We start from the raw sequence: 17,335 nt of genomic DNA, 5'->3' as shown, positions 1-17,335 counted from the left end.
TTTATTCAAAGGATCAAACATTTGTTCAGTATCTCTACTAAAAGTTATTTCACTGACCATAATTACTCAGATAAAAGTCTCAAATGTTAAAACGATGTTTTGTTGAATGGAGTTTGGTTGAGTTTATGTTGCGATGCTTCATGTTGTGTGACTGGAACTGGAGGAAATAATAAGATAATCTTTGGAAGAGGAACCAGACTAAACATTGAACCCTGTAAGTAGAAATATATATTTATATCAAGCATCTTTAACAAACTTTACTTGTGTTGTTTGGACAACAAAATAAAGTGAAAAAACCAACAAAAGCGATAATTAAGTGATTAAAACTTAATAAAACCACCAAAAAATGACACTAAAAGCTCAAGAAAGCGGCGAAAAGACATTCAAAAAGTGACATTTTTCTGCATGTAGTTTGGTTGAGTTTGTCTCTGAGTTTATGTTACGATGCTTAATGTTGTGTGTATACTGGAGGAAATAATAAGATGATCTTTGGAAGAGGAACCAGACTAAACATTGAACCCTGTGAGTAGAAATATATATTTTTAAGAAGCATCTTTAACAACAAACTTTACAGAGTTTAGTTTGACTGAATATTTATAAAACCAGAGCAGCAGATAAGAAAAGAGAAATAAAAAGATGCTGACAGTGATGGAAATGATTTAAGCGACAAAAACGACAAAAATAATGACAATAAAACCTCAAGAAAGCGGCAAAAATGTGACAAAAAAACGTCAAAAAGCGAATTTTTCTGCATGAAGTTTGGTTGAGTTTGTCTCTGAGTTTGTGTTACGATGCTTCATGTTGTGTGAATACTGGAGGAGCAGCTAAGATGATCTTTGGAAGAGGAACCAGACTAAACATTGAACCCTGTGAGTAACTGATTTAGACCCAAAAATATAAACTGCAGATTTAAAAAAAAGAAGTTTTTAGCGTTGATGTAGATGGAAATTCTGCAAAAGCAACAAGAAAACGACAAAAATTAATGAGAAAGCGACAAAAACTATAATAAAAAGCAACCAAAACAAACGTCCCAAAGCAACAATATAAAAAAATCGACTGTAAAACGATATTTTCTTAAATGGAGTTTGGTTGAGTTTGTCTTTGAGTTTATGTTACGATGCTTCATGTTGTGTGAATACTGGAACAAATGTAAATAAGCTGATCTTTGGAAGAGGAACCAGACTAAATATTGAACCCTGTGAGTAACTGATTTACATTATAAACATTATTTATATTAAGCATCTTTAAAAACTAACTTTACTTGTGTTATTTGGACAACAAAAAAGACAAATATAAGACCAGAAAACGACCAAAACATCAAATCCAAACAAACCAGGGAAACATTAATTCAACTTTGTTTTGTGTTTGAATTTAATCATTCAGTTAAATGTTAAAACTATGTTTTTCTGAATGGAGTTTGGTTGAGTTAAGTTTGTCATGTTGTGTGACTACGACTCAAAAGATGGTCTTTGGAAGTGGAACCAGACTAAACATTGAACCCTGTGAGTAACTGATATAAATGTAAAATATTATTAATATGAGGCTCATTAAATCAGCACAAAACTAGATTCAGTGTTACATTGTTGGGGAAACACTTGAATCTGATGTTTTAGTTTTTTTTATATTATTTATAAAAAGCATCTTTAAAAACTAACTTTACAGTTTTTTGTTTGACTGAATATTTATAAAACCAGAGTAGAAGATAAGAAAAAAATAAAAAGATGCTGACAGTGATGGACATGATTCAAGCCACAATAAAACGACAAAAAAGCAACACAATTGCGACAAAAAAGCGACAATAAAACGGCAAAAAAGCTATGATTTGTAACTGGAGTTTGGTTGAGTGAGTTTGTGTTACGATGCTTCATGTTGTGTGAATGATGGCAGTGGATATAAGATGATCTTTGGAAGAGGAACCAGACTAAACATTGAACCCTGTGAGTAGAAATATATACAAACATTATTTATATGTAACATCTTTAAAAACTAACTTTACTTTTGTTGTTCACATAAAATCAGAATAGAAGATTAAAAAGATAAAAAGCAGAATCATCAGCGTATCAACTAAACACTAAAACACTTAGTTTGTTTAGTATCTTTACTCAAATCAAACATTGACCAAAAACTAAAATATGTTAAAAAAGTTACAAAAAAGTTGAATTTTTTTTAAACAACTGACAAAAAAATTGAAGAAAAGTTTTAAAAATGACAAAAAAGTTGAAAAAAAGACAAAAAGTGACACAAAAACAACAAAAAAAGGACAAAAACGCAACACATACGCGACAAAAAAAACGGCAAAAAAACATGAATGATTTGTAACTGGAGTTTGGTTGAGTGAGTTTGTGTCACGATGCTTCATGTTGTGTGAATGCTGGAGGAGCAACTAAGATAATCTTTGGCAGCGGCACCAAACTTCATGTTAATGACAGTAAGTTGATTTATATTCCTTCTGGGGTGAAAAAAACTGGTTTAAATGTTATTTAAAGTTAAAAAGCTCAGCTTGAAAGCTAAAAAAGTTTACAAAAGCAACAAAAACGTTGAAAAAAACCCTAACAAAAACTAAAATATGTTAAAAAAAAGTTGAAAAAAAGTTTTAAAAATGACAAAAAGTGACACAAAAAAGGACAAAAAAAGGACAAAAAAACAATGATTTGTAACTGGAGTTTGGTTGAGTGAGTTTGTGTTACGATGCTTCATGCTGTGTGAATACTGGAAACAAGCTAATCTTTGGAAGTGGAACCAGACTAAATATTGAACCCTGTGAGTAGAAATATATGCAAACATTATTTATATGGAACATCTTTAAAAACTAACTTTACTTTTGTTGTTCACACAAAATCAGAATAGAAGATTAAAAAGATAAAAAGCAGAATCATCAGTGTATCTAAAGATTAAACACTAAAACACTTTGTTTAGTATCTTTACTCAGATCAAACATTGAAACATGTCAGAAAAAACAGGTTTAAATGTTATTTAAAGTTAAAAAGCTCGTCATGAAAGGTCAAAAAGTTGACAAAAAGCGACAATAACTTTGAAAAAAACCCAAGAAAAACTAAAATGCTTTAAAAAAGTGACAAAAAAGTTGTCGACAAAGTCTGAAATGTTAAAACTATGTTTTTTTGAATGGAGTTTGGTTGAGTGAGTTTGTGTTACGATGCTTCATGTTGTGTGAATACTGGAGTAGGAGCTAAGATAATCTTTGGCAGCGGCACCAAACTTCATGTTAATGACAGTAAGTTGATTTATATTCATTCTGGGGTGCAAAAAAAAAACCTGGTTAGTTAAAAAGCTCAGCTCAAAAGCTAAAAAAGTTGACATACAGCGACAAAAACGTTGAAGAAAACCCAACAAAAATGAAAATACGTTAAAAAAGTTACAAAAAAGTTGCATTTTTTTTTTTAAACTGACAAAACAGTTGAAAAAATTGACAAAAAATGACAACAAAGTTGAAAAAAGAAATGTTTAAAAAGTGTCAAAAAGTCGAACAAAAGATGAAATCCAACCAAATTGCTGGAAGCAACAAGTACAGAACTTTAAGAAAAGTGACAAAAAGGATCCATCATTTCCTTAATTAAGATTAAACACTAAATCACTTTGTTTAGTATCTTTACAGGAAACTTTAGACATTTTAGATTTCATTCAGATAGAAGTTTGAAATGTTAAAATGATGTTTTTCTGAATGGAGTTTGGTTCAGAGAGTTTGTGTTACGATGCTTCATGTTGTGTGACTTCTGGAGGTGGAAGTCAATACAAGATGTTCTTTGGAAGAGGAACCAGACTAAATATTGAAACATGTGAGTAACTGATTTAGATTATTACCCAGAAACCCCAAAATATAATCTGAAGATGATATAAAAAAGCGTTGATCCAGAAGGAAAATCTACAGAATTTAGTGTTTTCTGTGTTTCTGCTTCAGGTGCAGATCAACATTCAGTTGAAAATCTAAAGTTGAAATGTTCCTTTAAAGTTAAAGTTAAAGAGCAAAGATTTAAAGCCAAAAAAGTCAAACAAAAGCAGAAAAAAACGACAAAGTGACCAAAAAACGACTAAAAAACACAAAAATGTTGCATTTTAGTTTAGTGTCAGCTGTGAGTCACAGTGTGAAAGGAACTGCAGACAAGATTATTTTCGGGAGAGGAACTCAGCTGATAGTCGACTCCGGTAAGACGGGAAAGTAATACATATTATTTATCTAAGAACAAAAAAAAGCCCAAAAAAATGACAAAATGTGACAAAAAAAACCCGTCAAAAAAGCAACTAAAAAAAGGAAGAATTTTTTTTTGAAAAATAGTTAAACTTGACCCATGGAGAACATGAGGGTTAAATGTTATCATCATAAATACATCCATAACTGCAGATATTTAAAATAAAGTCGTGATAATTAAGTTTAAAACTACGTTTTTCTAAATGGAGTTTGGTTGAGTTTGTGTTCCGATGCTTCATGTTGTGTGACTGCAAGTCAAACTAAGATGATCTTTGGAAGAGGAACCAGACTAAACGTTGAACCCTGTGAGTAACTTATAAACATAGTATATAAATATAAATATATGGAGCATCTTTAAGAGCAAACTTTACTTTGTGTTTTCAAAGAAAAGCAGAATAATCAGCTGCTGACAGTTAGTGAAACGATTCTCATGAACTGAGAAAGTATGAATGAGAATCATCAATATTTGTAGCATTTGGTTTATTATGTCTACAGTTAATATCTAAATGTACATTTTATCTGCTTTTAATGAACAGAGATTGTTATTTATGTAACTGGAATCTAATCGTACCAGCAGAAGTCTCAAACCTTAAAATGATGTTTTTCTGAATGGAGTTTGGTTGAGTTGAGTTTATGTTACAATCATGTTGGATTGAATATTTATAAAACCAGAGTAGAAGATAAGAAAAGAGAAATAAAAAGATCCTGACAGTGATGGAAATGATTCAAGTGACAAAAAAGTGACAAAAGAATTGAATAAATGAATGAATAAAAAAAGAGACAACATTTTTTTTTTTTTTAAATCATCAAAAACCTTCTAAAAGCGACAAAACATTCAAAATAAGTTACTAAAGCAATCAAAAAGCGCCATTTTTTTGCATGAAGTTTGGCTAAGTTTGTCTCTGAGTTTGTGTTACGATGCTTCATGTTGTGTGTATGATGGAGCAGCAAATAAGATAATCTTTGGAAGAGGAACCAGACTAAACATTGAACCCTGTAAGTAGAATATAAATCATCATAATACATATTTATATCAGAGCGACTTTAACGCCTAACTTTACAGAGTTTAACTGAATATTTATAAAACCAGAGCAGCAGATAAGATAAGAGAAATAAAACATGGTGACAGTGATTCAAGTGACAAAAACGACAAAAATAACGGCAATAAAAGGTCAAGAAAGCGACAAAAAAAAACATAAAGCGGCAAAAAAATAGACAAAAAACGTTGAAAAGCGACATTTTTCTGCATGTAGTTTGGTTGAGTTAGTCTCTGAGTTTGTGTTACGATGCTTGATGTTGTGTGACTACTGGAGGAAGTCAAAAGATAATCTTTGGAAGAGGAACCAGACTAAACATTGAACCCTGTGAGTAGAAATATAAACAAACATTTTTATATGGAACATCTTTAAAAACTAACTTTACAGTCTTTTGTTTGACTGAATATTTATAAAACCAGAGCAGCAGATAAGAAAAGAGAAATGAAAAGATGCTGACAGTGATAGAAATGATTCAAGCTATAAAAAAGACACAAATAACAACAATAAAAGCTAAATGCGGCAATAAAACTGACAAAAAAACCCCCCAAAAACAGCAAAGAAAGCGAAAGAAAATGGTAAAAAAGTGACAAGAAAGCAAAAAAAAAAGCAATGAAATGCAAAAAAATGATTATTGTTTTCACACTAAAGTCTCTAATGTTAAAACTATGTTTTTCTGAATGGAGTTTGGTTGAGTTGAGTTTATGTTACGATGCTTCATGTTGTGTGTATACTGGAGGAAATAATAAGATGATCTTTGGAAGAGGAACCAGACTAAACATTGAACCCTGTGAGTAGAAATATATATTTATAAGAAGCATCTTTAACAACAAACTTTACAGAGTTTAGTTTGACTGAATATTTATAAAACCAGAGCAGCAGATAAGAAAAGAGAAATAAAAAGATGCTGACAGTGATGGAAATGATTCAAGAAACAAAAACGACAAAAATAACGACAATCAAATCTCAAGAAAGCGGAAAAAATGTGACAGAAAATGTCAAAAAACGTCAAAAAAAGAATTTTTCTGCATGAAGTTTGGTTGAGTTTGTCTCTGAGTTTGTGTTATGATGCTTCATGTTGTGTGAATACTGGAGGAGCAGCAAATAAGATAATCTTTGGAAGAGGAACCAGACTAAACATTGAACCCTGTAAGTAGAATATAAATCATCATAATACGTATTTATATCAGAGCGACTTTAACGCCTAACTTTACAGAGTTTAACTGAATAGTCATAAAACCAGGGTAGAAGATAAGAGAAGAGAAATAAAAAGATGCTGACAGTGATGGAAATTATTCAAATGACAAAAATAACAACAATAAAATCTCAAGAAAGTGACAAAAAACGTTCAAAAAGCAACATTTTTCTGTATGAATTTTGGTTGAGTTAGTCTCTGAGTTTATGTTACAATGCTTGATGTTGTGTGACTACTGGAGGAGGTCAAAAGATGATCTTTGGAAGAGGAACCAGACTAAACGTTGAACCCTGTGAGTAGAAATATATATTTATAAGAAGCATCTTTAACAACAAACTTTACAATTTTTAGTTTGACTGAATATTTATAAAACCAGAGCAGCAGATAAGAAAAGAGAAATGAAAAGATGCTGACAGTGATGGACATGATTCAAGCGACAAAAACGACAAAAATAACGACAACAAAAGGTAAAAAAAGCGACAAAAATGTGGCAATAAAACCAACCCCACCCGGCAAAAAAGCGACAAGAAAGCAGAAAAAAAATCAAAGTTTGTCTCTGAGTTTGTGTTACGATTATTGTTTTCACACTAAAGTCTTTAATGTTAAAACTATGTTTTTCTGCATGTACTTTGGTGGAGTTTGTGTTAAGATGCTTCATGTTGTGTGACTTATGGAGATCAAAAGATGATCTTTGGAAGAGGAACCAGACTAAATATTGAACCCTGTAAGTACATCATGAACATAATAATATATAATATGAAATGATATTGAAAAAAGCTACACAAATTCGGAAAAACTTGAGAAAACGTAAAATAAAAACACCCCTGCATAAACATAATTTATATGGATCATGTTAAGAAACAAACTTTACTTTGTGTTTTACTGGAATTTTCCAAGTAAAGTACTTTTTCAAACAATATATTTAATAAGTCAGTCACATATAAAATTGATCGTTTTTTAAATGGAGTTTGGTTCAGTTTGTGTTCTGATGCTTTAGATGTGTTGAAGTTCTGAAGTTAGCTAAAAACTCTAATCAAAATAACTTAATATGTGGTCAGGCATATTCAGACTCAAAATACAACAATACATAGTCAAAGATTATACTCAAAAAAAAATAAATACTTAAAAATACTAAAAACAAAGAACAAACTAAAAACTAAAAACCCGGGAAAAGTTGGACAAAGCAACAAAAACGTTGTGTGTGGCCATGTAAATTACATAAAAAAACAATCTGTCTCTCCACTGTACAAAATGTACATTTTTATTTTTTAATATAAATTGAATTTCAGATCTTACTGAAGTCAGACGAAAGTCACAAATGTTAAAAACTGACAAAAAATGATTTCTTAATGGAGTTTGGTTCAGTTTGTCTCTCTGAGTTTGTGTTACGATGCTTCATGTTGTGTGACTTCTGGCAGTGGATATAATAAGATGATCTTTGGAAAAGGAACCAGACTAAACATTGAACCCTGTGAGTAGAATATAAATCATCATAATACGTATTTATATCAATGCGACTTTAACACCTAACTTTACAGAATTTAGTTTGACTGAATATTTATAAAACCAGAGTAGTAGATGAGAAAAGAGAAGTAATGATGCTGACAGTGATGGAAATGATTCATGCGACAAAAACAACAAAAATAATGACAAAAAAAGTTGACATTTTTCTGCATGAAGTTTGGTTGAGTTTGTCTCTGAGTTTGTGTTACGATGCTTCATGTTGTGTGACTACTAGCAGTGGATATAAGATGATCTTTGGAAGAGGAACCAGACTAAACATTGAACCCTGTGAGTAGAAATATATACAAATATTATTTATATGGAACATCTTTTAAAACTAACTTTACTTGTTGTTCACACAAAATCAGAATAGAAGATTAAAAAGATAAAAAGCAGTATCATCAGCGTATCAATCTAAAGATTTGAACTCAGGAAACTTTAGACATTTTAGATTTCATTCAGATAGAAGTTTTAAAAGTTAAAATGATTTTTTTCTGAATGGAGTTTGGTTCAGAGAGTGTGTGTTAATACAACATGATCTTTGAAGAGGAACCAGACTAAACATTGAACCCTTATAAAAAAAGCGACAAAAAAGCGACAAAAAGTTACGAAAAGTCGACAAAAAGTGACAAGAAAGCCCAAAACAAACAGCAAAAAAAACATGAATGATTTGCAAATGGAGTTTGGGTGAGAGAGTTTATGTTACGATGCTTCATGTTGTGTGAATAGTGGAGCAGCAACTAAGATGATCTTTGGAAGAGGAACCAGACTAAATATTGAACCCTGTGAGTAGAAATATAAACAAACATTTTTTATATGGAGCATCTTTAAAAACTAACTTTACAGTCTTTTGTTTGACTGAATATTTATAAAACCAGAGCAGCACATAAGAAAAGAGACATGAAAAGATGCTGACAGTGATAGAAATGATTCAAGCTATAAAAAAGACACAAATAACGACAATAAAAGCTAAATGCGGCAATAAAACTGACAAAAAACAAACAAAAAAACAGCAAAGAAAGCAAAAACAAAATGGTAAAAAAGTGACAAGAAAGCAACAAAAAAGGCAATGAAATGCAAAAAAATTATTATTGTTTTCACACTAAAGTCTCCAATGTTAAAATTATGTTTTTCTGAATGGAGTTTGGTTGAGTTGAGTTTATGTTACGATGCTTCATGTTGTCTGTATACTGGAGGTCAAAAGATGATCTTTGGAAGAGGAACCAGACTAAACGTTGAACCCTGTGAGTAGAAATATATATTTATAAGAAGCATCTTTAACAACAAACTTTACAGAGTTTAGTTTGACTGAATATTTATGAAACCAGAGCAGCAGATAAGAAAAGAGAAATAAAAAGATTCTGACAGTGATGGACATGATTTAAGCGACTAAAACGACAAAAATAATGACAATAAAAGGTCAAGAAGGAGGCAAAAATGCGACAAAAGACGTTCAAAAAGTGACATTTTTGTGCATGAAGTTTGGTTCAGTTTGTCTCTGAGTTTATGTTACGATGCTTCATGTTGTGTGACTACGAGTCAATACAAGATAATCTTTGGCAGCGGCACCAAACTTCATGTTAATGACAGTAAGTTGATTTATATTCATTATGGGGTGAAAAAAAACTGGTTTAAATGTTATTTAAAGTTAAAAAACTCAGCTCAAAAGCTTTAAAAGTTTACAAAAGCGACAACAACTTTAAAAAAAGTGACAAAAAGTGACAAATAACGTAAATAAAAAGTTGAAAAAAAGTCAAAAGGTAAAAAAACATAAAAAAAAGTGACAATGTCTTTAATGTTAAAACTATGTTTTTATTAATGGAGTTTGGTTGAATTGAGTTTGTGTTATGATGCTTCATGTTGTGTGACTACTGGAAGAACAGATAAGATGATATTTGGAAGAGGAACCAGACTAAACGTTGAACCCTGTGAGTAAATCATGAATATAATATTCACATAGAAGCTTCTTTAATAACAAACTACCGTATTTTACTGGAAAACAAACAAACCAGACAGGAAGATAAAAGAAAATCAAAGAAAGAGTGCTGGTTTTAAGTTAAAGAGCTTAAAACGTTGAAAAAGAGACAAAAAATAAAAAAAGGAACAACAATTCTTTTTTTTTTAAAGCATCAAAAACCTTCGAAAAGTGACGAAAAATTAAAAAAAAGTTACAAAAACATTCAAAAAGCGACATTTTTCTGCATGAAGTTTGGTTCAGTTTGTCTCTCTGAGTTTATGTTACGATGCTTCATGTTGTGTGAATACGGATCAACGAAAGATGATCTTTGGAAGCGGAACCAGACTAAACATTGAACCCTGTGAGTAACTGATTGAGATTATAAACATTATTTATATTAAGCATCTTTAAAAACTAACTTTACTTGTGTTGTTAGGACAACAAAAAAATCCAAACAATCAATATCTAGAGAGCAGGGAAACATTTAGTTGAAACATGAACTCAACTTTGTTTTGTGTCTGAATTTAATAATTCAGTCTAATGTTAAAACTATGTTTTTCTGAATGGAGTTTGGTTGAGTTTGTCTCTGAGTTTGTGTTATGATGCTTCATGTTGTGTGAATGCTGGCAGTGGATATAAGATAATCTTTGGAAGAGGAACCAGACTTAACATTGAACCCTGTGAGTAGAAATATATACAATATATACAAACATTATTTATATGGAACATATTTAAAAACTAACTTTACTCTTGTTGTTCACACAAAATCAGAATAAAAGATTAAAAAGATTAAAAGCGATTAAAAAAAAAAGATTAAAACTAAACACTTTGTTTAGTATCTTTACTCTTTATTGAGATCAAACATTGAAACATGTCAGAAAAAACAGGTTTAAATGTTATTTAAAGTTAAAAAGCTCAGCACGAAAGGTGAAAAAGTTGACAAAAAGCGACAATAACTTTGAAAAAAAACAACAAAAACTAAAATACGTTAAAAAAGTGACAAAAAAGTTGACGACAAAGTCTCAAATGTTAAAACTATGTTTTTCTGAATGGAGTTTGGTTGAGTGAGTTTGTGTTACGATGCTTCATGTTGTGTGAATGCTGGGAATAAGATCATCTTTGGCAGCGGCACCAAACTTCATGTTAATGACAGTAAGTTGATTTATATTCATTCTGGCGTGAAAAAAAACTGGTTTAAATGTTATTTAAAGTTAAAAAAGCTCAGCTCGAAAGCTAAAAAAGTTGATAAAAAGCGACAAAAACTTTGAATCAAAACCTAACAAATACTAAAATATGTTAAAAAAGTTACTAAAAAGTTGATTTTTTTAAACAAACTGAAACTGAAATAAACTTTTGTTGTTCACACAAAATCAGAATAGAAGATTAAAAAGATAAAAAGCAGAATCATCAGCGTATCAACTAAACACTAAAACACTTTGTTAGTATCACTGACAGTGATAGAAATGATTCAACAAAAACGACAAAAATAACAACAATAAAATCTCAAAACAGTGGCAATAAAAACAACCAAAAAAGCAACAAAAAACCATGAATAAATGCATGAATAAAAAGGGACTAAAAGTTTTTAAAAAAATCATCAGAAACCTTCGAAAAGCGACAAAACATTCGAAAAAAGTTACAAAACTTTCAAAAAATGACATTTTTCTGCATTAAGTTTGGTTGAGTTTGTCTCTGAGTTTATGTTACAATGCTTCATGTTGTGTGAATCAAAATAAGATGATCTTTGGAAGAGGAACCAGACTAAACATTGAACCCTGTGAGTAATAAATAAATCATCATGATACGTATTTATATCAGAGCGACTTTAACAACAAACTTTACAGAGTTTAACTGAAAATTTACAAAATAAGAGTAGCAGATAAAAAAGAGAAGTTAACAACTGCTGACAGTGATGGAAATTATTCAAGCGACAACAAAAACGCTGAAAAAAGTGACAAAAAAATGTCAAAGTCTCTAATGTTAAAACGATGTTTTTCTGAATGGAGTTTGGTTGAGTTGAGTTTATGTTACCATGCTTCATGTTGTGTGACTAAGAATCAAAATAAGATAATCTTTGGAAGAGGAACCAGACTAAACATTGAACCCTGTAAGTAACTGATTTACTTTATAAACATTATTTATATGATGCATTTTTAAAAACGAACTTTACTCGTGTTGTTTGGACAACAAAAAGCAGCAAAAAAGCGAAGTTTGTTACGATTATTGTTTTCACACTAAAGTCTCAGATGTTAAAACGATGTTTTTCTGAATGGAGTTTGGTTGAGTTGAGTTTATGTTACGATGCTTCATGTTGTGTGACTAATGGAGCTCAAAAGATGATATTTGGAAGAGGAACCAGACTAAACGTTGAACCCTGTGAGTAAATCATGAACATAATATTCACATAGAAGCTTCTTTAAAAACAAACTACCGTATTTTACTGGAAAACAAAAAAAACCAGACAGGAAGATAAAAGAAAATCAAAGAAAGTGTGCTGGTTTTAAGGTAAAAGAGCTCAGTTTGAAAGCTAAAAAATGTTGAAAAATTGACAAAAAATAAAAAAGAGACAAAAAGTTTTTTTTAAAAACCTTCGAAAAGCAACAAAATTTCGAAAAAAAAAAGTTACAAAAATGTTCAAAAAGCTACATTTTTCTGCATTAAGTTTGGTTCAGTTTGTCTCTCTGAGTTTATGTTACGATGCTTCATGTTGTGTGAATACGAATCAAAATAAGATGATCTTTGGAAGAGGAACCAGACTGAACATTGAACTCTGTAAGTACATTATAAACATAATAATATATACATATACATATGTACATGAAGCTTCTTTAAAAACAAACGTTACCCATATTTTACAGGAAAACAAACAAAACCAGAATAGAAGATAAAAGAAAATTAAATTGAAAAAGCTTCAACAACTTGGAAAAATTTGACAAAATGTAAAATAAAAATAATAGGCATAAACATAATTTACATGGATCATCTTTAAAAACAAACTTTACTTTGTGTTTTACTGGAATTTTCCAAGTAAAGTACTTTTTCCAACAATGAATTTAAGAATTCATTAAAATTAAAAAAGAGTTTGGTTCAGTTTGTGTTCTGATGCTTTAGATGTGTTAAAGTTCTGAAGTTAGCTAAAAACTCTAATCAAAATAACTTAATATGTGGTCAGGCATATTCAGACTCAAAATACAACAATACATAGTCAAGATTATACCCAGGAATAAATAAATTCTTAAAAATACTAAAAACTAAAATCCAACTAAAAACTAAAAACCCAGAAAAAGTTGGACAAAGCGACAAAAACGTTGTGTGTGGCCGTGTAAATGACAAAAAAATCTGTCTCTCTACTGTACAAAATGTACATTTTTATTTCTAGTATAAACTGAATGTTCAGGTATCTTACTAAAGTCAGACAAAAGTCACAAATGTTAAAAACTATGATTTCTTAATGGAGTTTGGTTCAGTTTGTCTCTCTGAGTTTGTGTTATGATGCTTCATGTTGTGTGAATATGAATGAAAAGATGATCTTTGGAAGAGGAACCAGACTAAACATTGAACCCTGTGAGTAACTGATTTACATCATTAACATTATTTATATGACGCATCTTTAAAAAATAACTTTACTTGTGTCACAAAAATGACAAAAAAGTGTAAAAAACCCGACAAAAACGTCCTACCCAACTGATCAATATCTAGAGACCAGGGAAACATTTTGCTGCTACGGTAACTCAACTCTACAGTAAACATTTACATTTTATTAATAAAATATAAAAGGACATTTGCTCTGAATATAAATAGTTTGTTATTTATGTAACTGGAATCTAATTGTACCAGCAGAAGTCTTAAACCTTAAAACGATGTTTTTATGAATGGAGTTTGGTTGAGTTGAGTTTATGTTACGATGCTTCATGATGTGTGAATGCTGGAGGAGCAACAGCTAAGATAATCTTTGGAAGAGGAACCAGACTAAACATTGAAACCTGTGAGTAACCGATTTAGACCCAAAAATATAATCTGCAGATTTTTTTTGTAAAAGTTTTTAGCGTTGCTCTAGATGGAAAATCTGAAAAAGCGACAAGAAAACGACAAAATGAATTAAAAAAGCAACATAAATTAGAATAAAAAGCAACCCAAAAAACCCCGTCCAAAATCAACAACAATTAATCAAAAAAAAAAAGTCAAAAGTCAAAAAAGCTAATTTTACAGAATTCTGCATCTGTAAATTTCATGTGGTCCTAAAAATGACATAAAACCAATCTGTGTCTACTGAACCGTACACAATTTATATTTTTATTTCTAATATACATTTAATATATAAATAACGTCTTATTGTTTTCACGCTAAAGTCTGAAATGTTAAAACAATGTTTTAATGAATGGAGTTTGGTTGAGTTGAGTTTGCGACGATGCTTCACGTTGTGTGAATACTGGAGGATACAAGATAATCTTTGGAAGAGGAACCAGACTAAACATTGAACCCTGTGAGTAACTAATTTACATTATAAACATTACTTACAAATATAAGACCAACAAAGTGACCAAAATGTCAAATCCAAACAATCAATATCTAGAGAGCAGGGAAACATTTAGTTGAAACATGAACTCAACTTTGATTTGTGTCTGAATTTAATCATTCAGTCAAATGTTAAAACTATGTTTTTCTAAATGGAGTTTGGTTGAGTTTGTCTCTGAGTTTGTGTCACGATGCTTCATGTTGTGTGAATGATGGAGGATATAATAAGATGATCTTTGGAAGAGGAACCAGACTAAACATTGAACCCTGTGAGTAGAAATATATATTTATAAGAAGCATCATTAACAACAAACTTTACAGAGTTTAGTTTGACTGAATATTTATAAAACCAGAGCAGCAGATAAGAAACGAGAAATAACAAGATGCTGACAGTGATGGAAATGATTCAAGCGACAAAAACGACAAAGATAAGGTCAATAAAAGGTCAAGAAGGAGGCAAAAATGCGACAAAAAAACGTTCAAAAAGTGACATTTTTGTGCATGGAGTTTGGTTCAGTTTGTCTCTGAGTTTATGTTACGATGCTTCATGTTGTGTGACTACGAGTCAAAATAAGATGATCTTTGGCAGCGGCACCAAACTTCATGTTAATGACAGTAAGTTGATTTATATTCATTCTGGGGTGAAAAATAAACTGGTTTAAATGTTATTTAAAGTTAAAAAGCTCAGCTTGAAAGCTAAAAAAGTTGACAAAAGCGTCAACAACTTTGAAAAAAAACGTCAAAAAAGTGACAGTCTCTAATGTTAAAACTATGTTTTTCTTAATGGAGTTTGGTTGAGTTGAGTTTATGTTACGATGCTTCATGTTGTGTGACTACTGGAGGAAATAAGATGATATTTGGAAGAGGAACCAGACTAAACGTTGAACCCTGTGAGTAAATCATGAATATAATATTCACATAGAAGCTTCTTTAAAAACAAACTACCGTATTTTACTGGAAAGCAAACAAACCAGACAGGAAGATAAAAGAAAATCAAAGAAAGAGTGCTGGTTTAAAGTTAAAGAGCTAAACACGTTGAAAAAGAGACAAAAAAATTAAAAAAAAGAGACAAAAAGTTCTTTTAAAAGGCATCAAAAACCTTCGAAAAGTGACAAAATTTTCAGAAGAAGTTACAAAAAGGTTCAGAAAGCGACATTTTTCTGCATGAAGTTTGGTTCGGTTTGTCTCTGGTTTATGTTACGATGCTTCATGTTGTGTGAAGAACAATCAAAAGATGATCTTTGGAAGAGGAACCAGACTAAATGTTGAACCCTGTAAGTACATCATGAACATAATAAATATATATAAAATGATATTGAAAAAAGCTACAAAAACTTGGAAATATTTGACAAAACGTAAACTAAAAAAATAGGCATAACCATAATTTATATGGATCATCTTTAGAAACAAACTTTACTTTGTGTTTTACTGGAATTTTCCAAGTAAAGTACTTTTTCCAACAATATATTTAACAATTCATTCAAATTTAAAATTGATCGTTTTTTAAATGGAGTTTGGTTAAGTTTGTGTTCTGATGCTTTAGATGTGTTAAAGTTCTGAAGTTAGCTAAAAACTCTAATCAAAATAACTTAATATGTGGTCAGGCACATTCAGACTCAACATACAACAATACATAGTCAAAGATTATACCCAGGAATAAATAAATACTTAAAAATACTAAAAACTAAGAACCAACTAATAACTAAAAACCCAGAAAAAGTTGGACAAAGCAACAAAAACTTTGTGTGTGGCTGTGTAAATGACATGAAAAAACAATTTGTCGCTCTACTGTACAAAATGTACATTTTTATTTTTAATATAAATTTAATGTTCAGGTCTTACTAAATTCAGACAAAAGTCACAAATGTTAAAAACTATGATTTCTTAATGGAGTTTGGTTCAGTTTGTCTCTCTGAGTTTATGTTACGATGCTTCATGTTGTGTGAATGCGAATCAAAAGATGATCTTTGGAAGAGGAACCAGACTAAACATTGAACCCTGTGAGTAACTGATTTACATCATTAACAATATTTATATGAAGCATCTTTAAAAAATAACTTTACTTGTGTCAAAAAAACGACAAAAAAGTGTAAAAACCGACAAAAACTTCCTACCCAACTGATAAATATCTAGAGACCAGGGAAACATTTTGTTGCTACGGTAACTCAACTCTACAGTAAACATCAACATTTCCATTTTATTAATAAAATATAAAAGGACATTTGCTCTGAATATAAATAGTTTGTTATTCATGTAACTTTAATCTAATTGTACTAGCAGAAGTCTTAAACCTTAAAACGATGTTTTTATGAATGGAGTTTGGTTGAGTTTGTCTCTCTCTGAGTTTGTGTTATGATGCTTCATGTTGTGTGAATACTGGAACAAAGATAATCTTTGGAAGAGGAACCAGACTTAACATTGAACCCTGTGAGTAGAAATAATTTACTTTTGATATACATTGATAATCTTTTGGTAACAAAATAGCGGCCTGTTTTTATAACAAAAAATCTGCGACAAAAACGTTGAGAAAAGCGACAAAAACGTCAAAAATGCTTTTATTTTCTGCTAAATTTAGTTTGGTGCAGTTGGTCAGTGAGTTTGTGTCATGATGCTTCATGTTGCGTTATTAATAAGTAATTCAAAAAAGCAGCACGAATTTAAAAAAAGCAGTCAAATCTGAAGTTTTTAGTTTTATCTGAAAGCCTTTTAACAGTTCATCACTCAGCGGAGTGTGTATTGTGAAGGATCAGGAAACATTTGACATCTAAAATAAAAAGCCTAATACTGCATTAAAGTAAGTTTGGGACAAAATTCAAAACAAAGGAAGATTTTTCCAAGCAAAGTTTGGTTGAGTTAGTCTCTGAGTTTGTGTTACGATGCTTCACGTTGTGTGAATGCTGGCGGTGGAAATAAGATGATCTTTGGAA

The 17,335-nt window shown here is 30.7% G+C and overlaps 1 long non-coding RNA gene across 1 annotated transcript; it reads right to left on the bottom strand.

Annotated features, from left to right (window-relative positions):
• Positions 1-590: 590 nt before the first annotated feature.
• Positions 591-16,837, bottom strand: LOC116052708. Its single transcript, XR_004105630.1, has 3 exons — positions 16,792-16,837; positions 3,528-3,531; positions 591-812 (listed from the first exon to the last, which is right to left on the bottom strand). It is a non-coding gene; the product is annotated as an uncharacterized LOC116052708 (long non-coding RNA).
• Positions 16,838-17,335: the final 498 nt, after the last annotated feature.

The sequence above is a fragment of the Sander lucioperca genome, chromosome 9 (genome assembly GCF_008315115.2).
Source record: "Sander lucioperca isolate FBNREF2018 chromosome 9, SLUC_FBN_1.2, whole genome shotgun sequence".
NCBI classification, from domain to species: Eukaryota; Metazoa; Chordata; class Actinopteri; order Perciformes; family Percidae; genus Sander; species Sander lucioperca.
The sequence above is the reverse complement of the archived record's forward strand: the minus strand, read 5'-3'. Positions and strand labels throughout refer to the sequence as shown.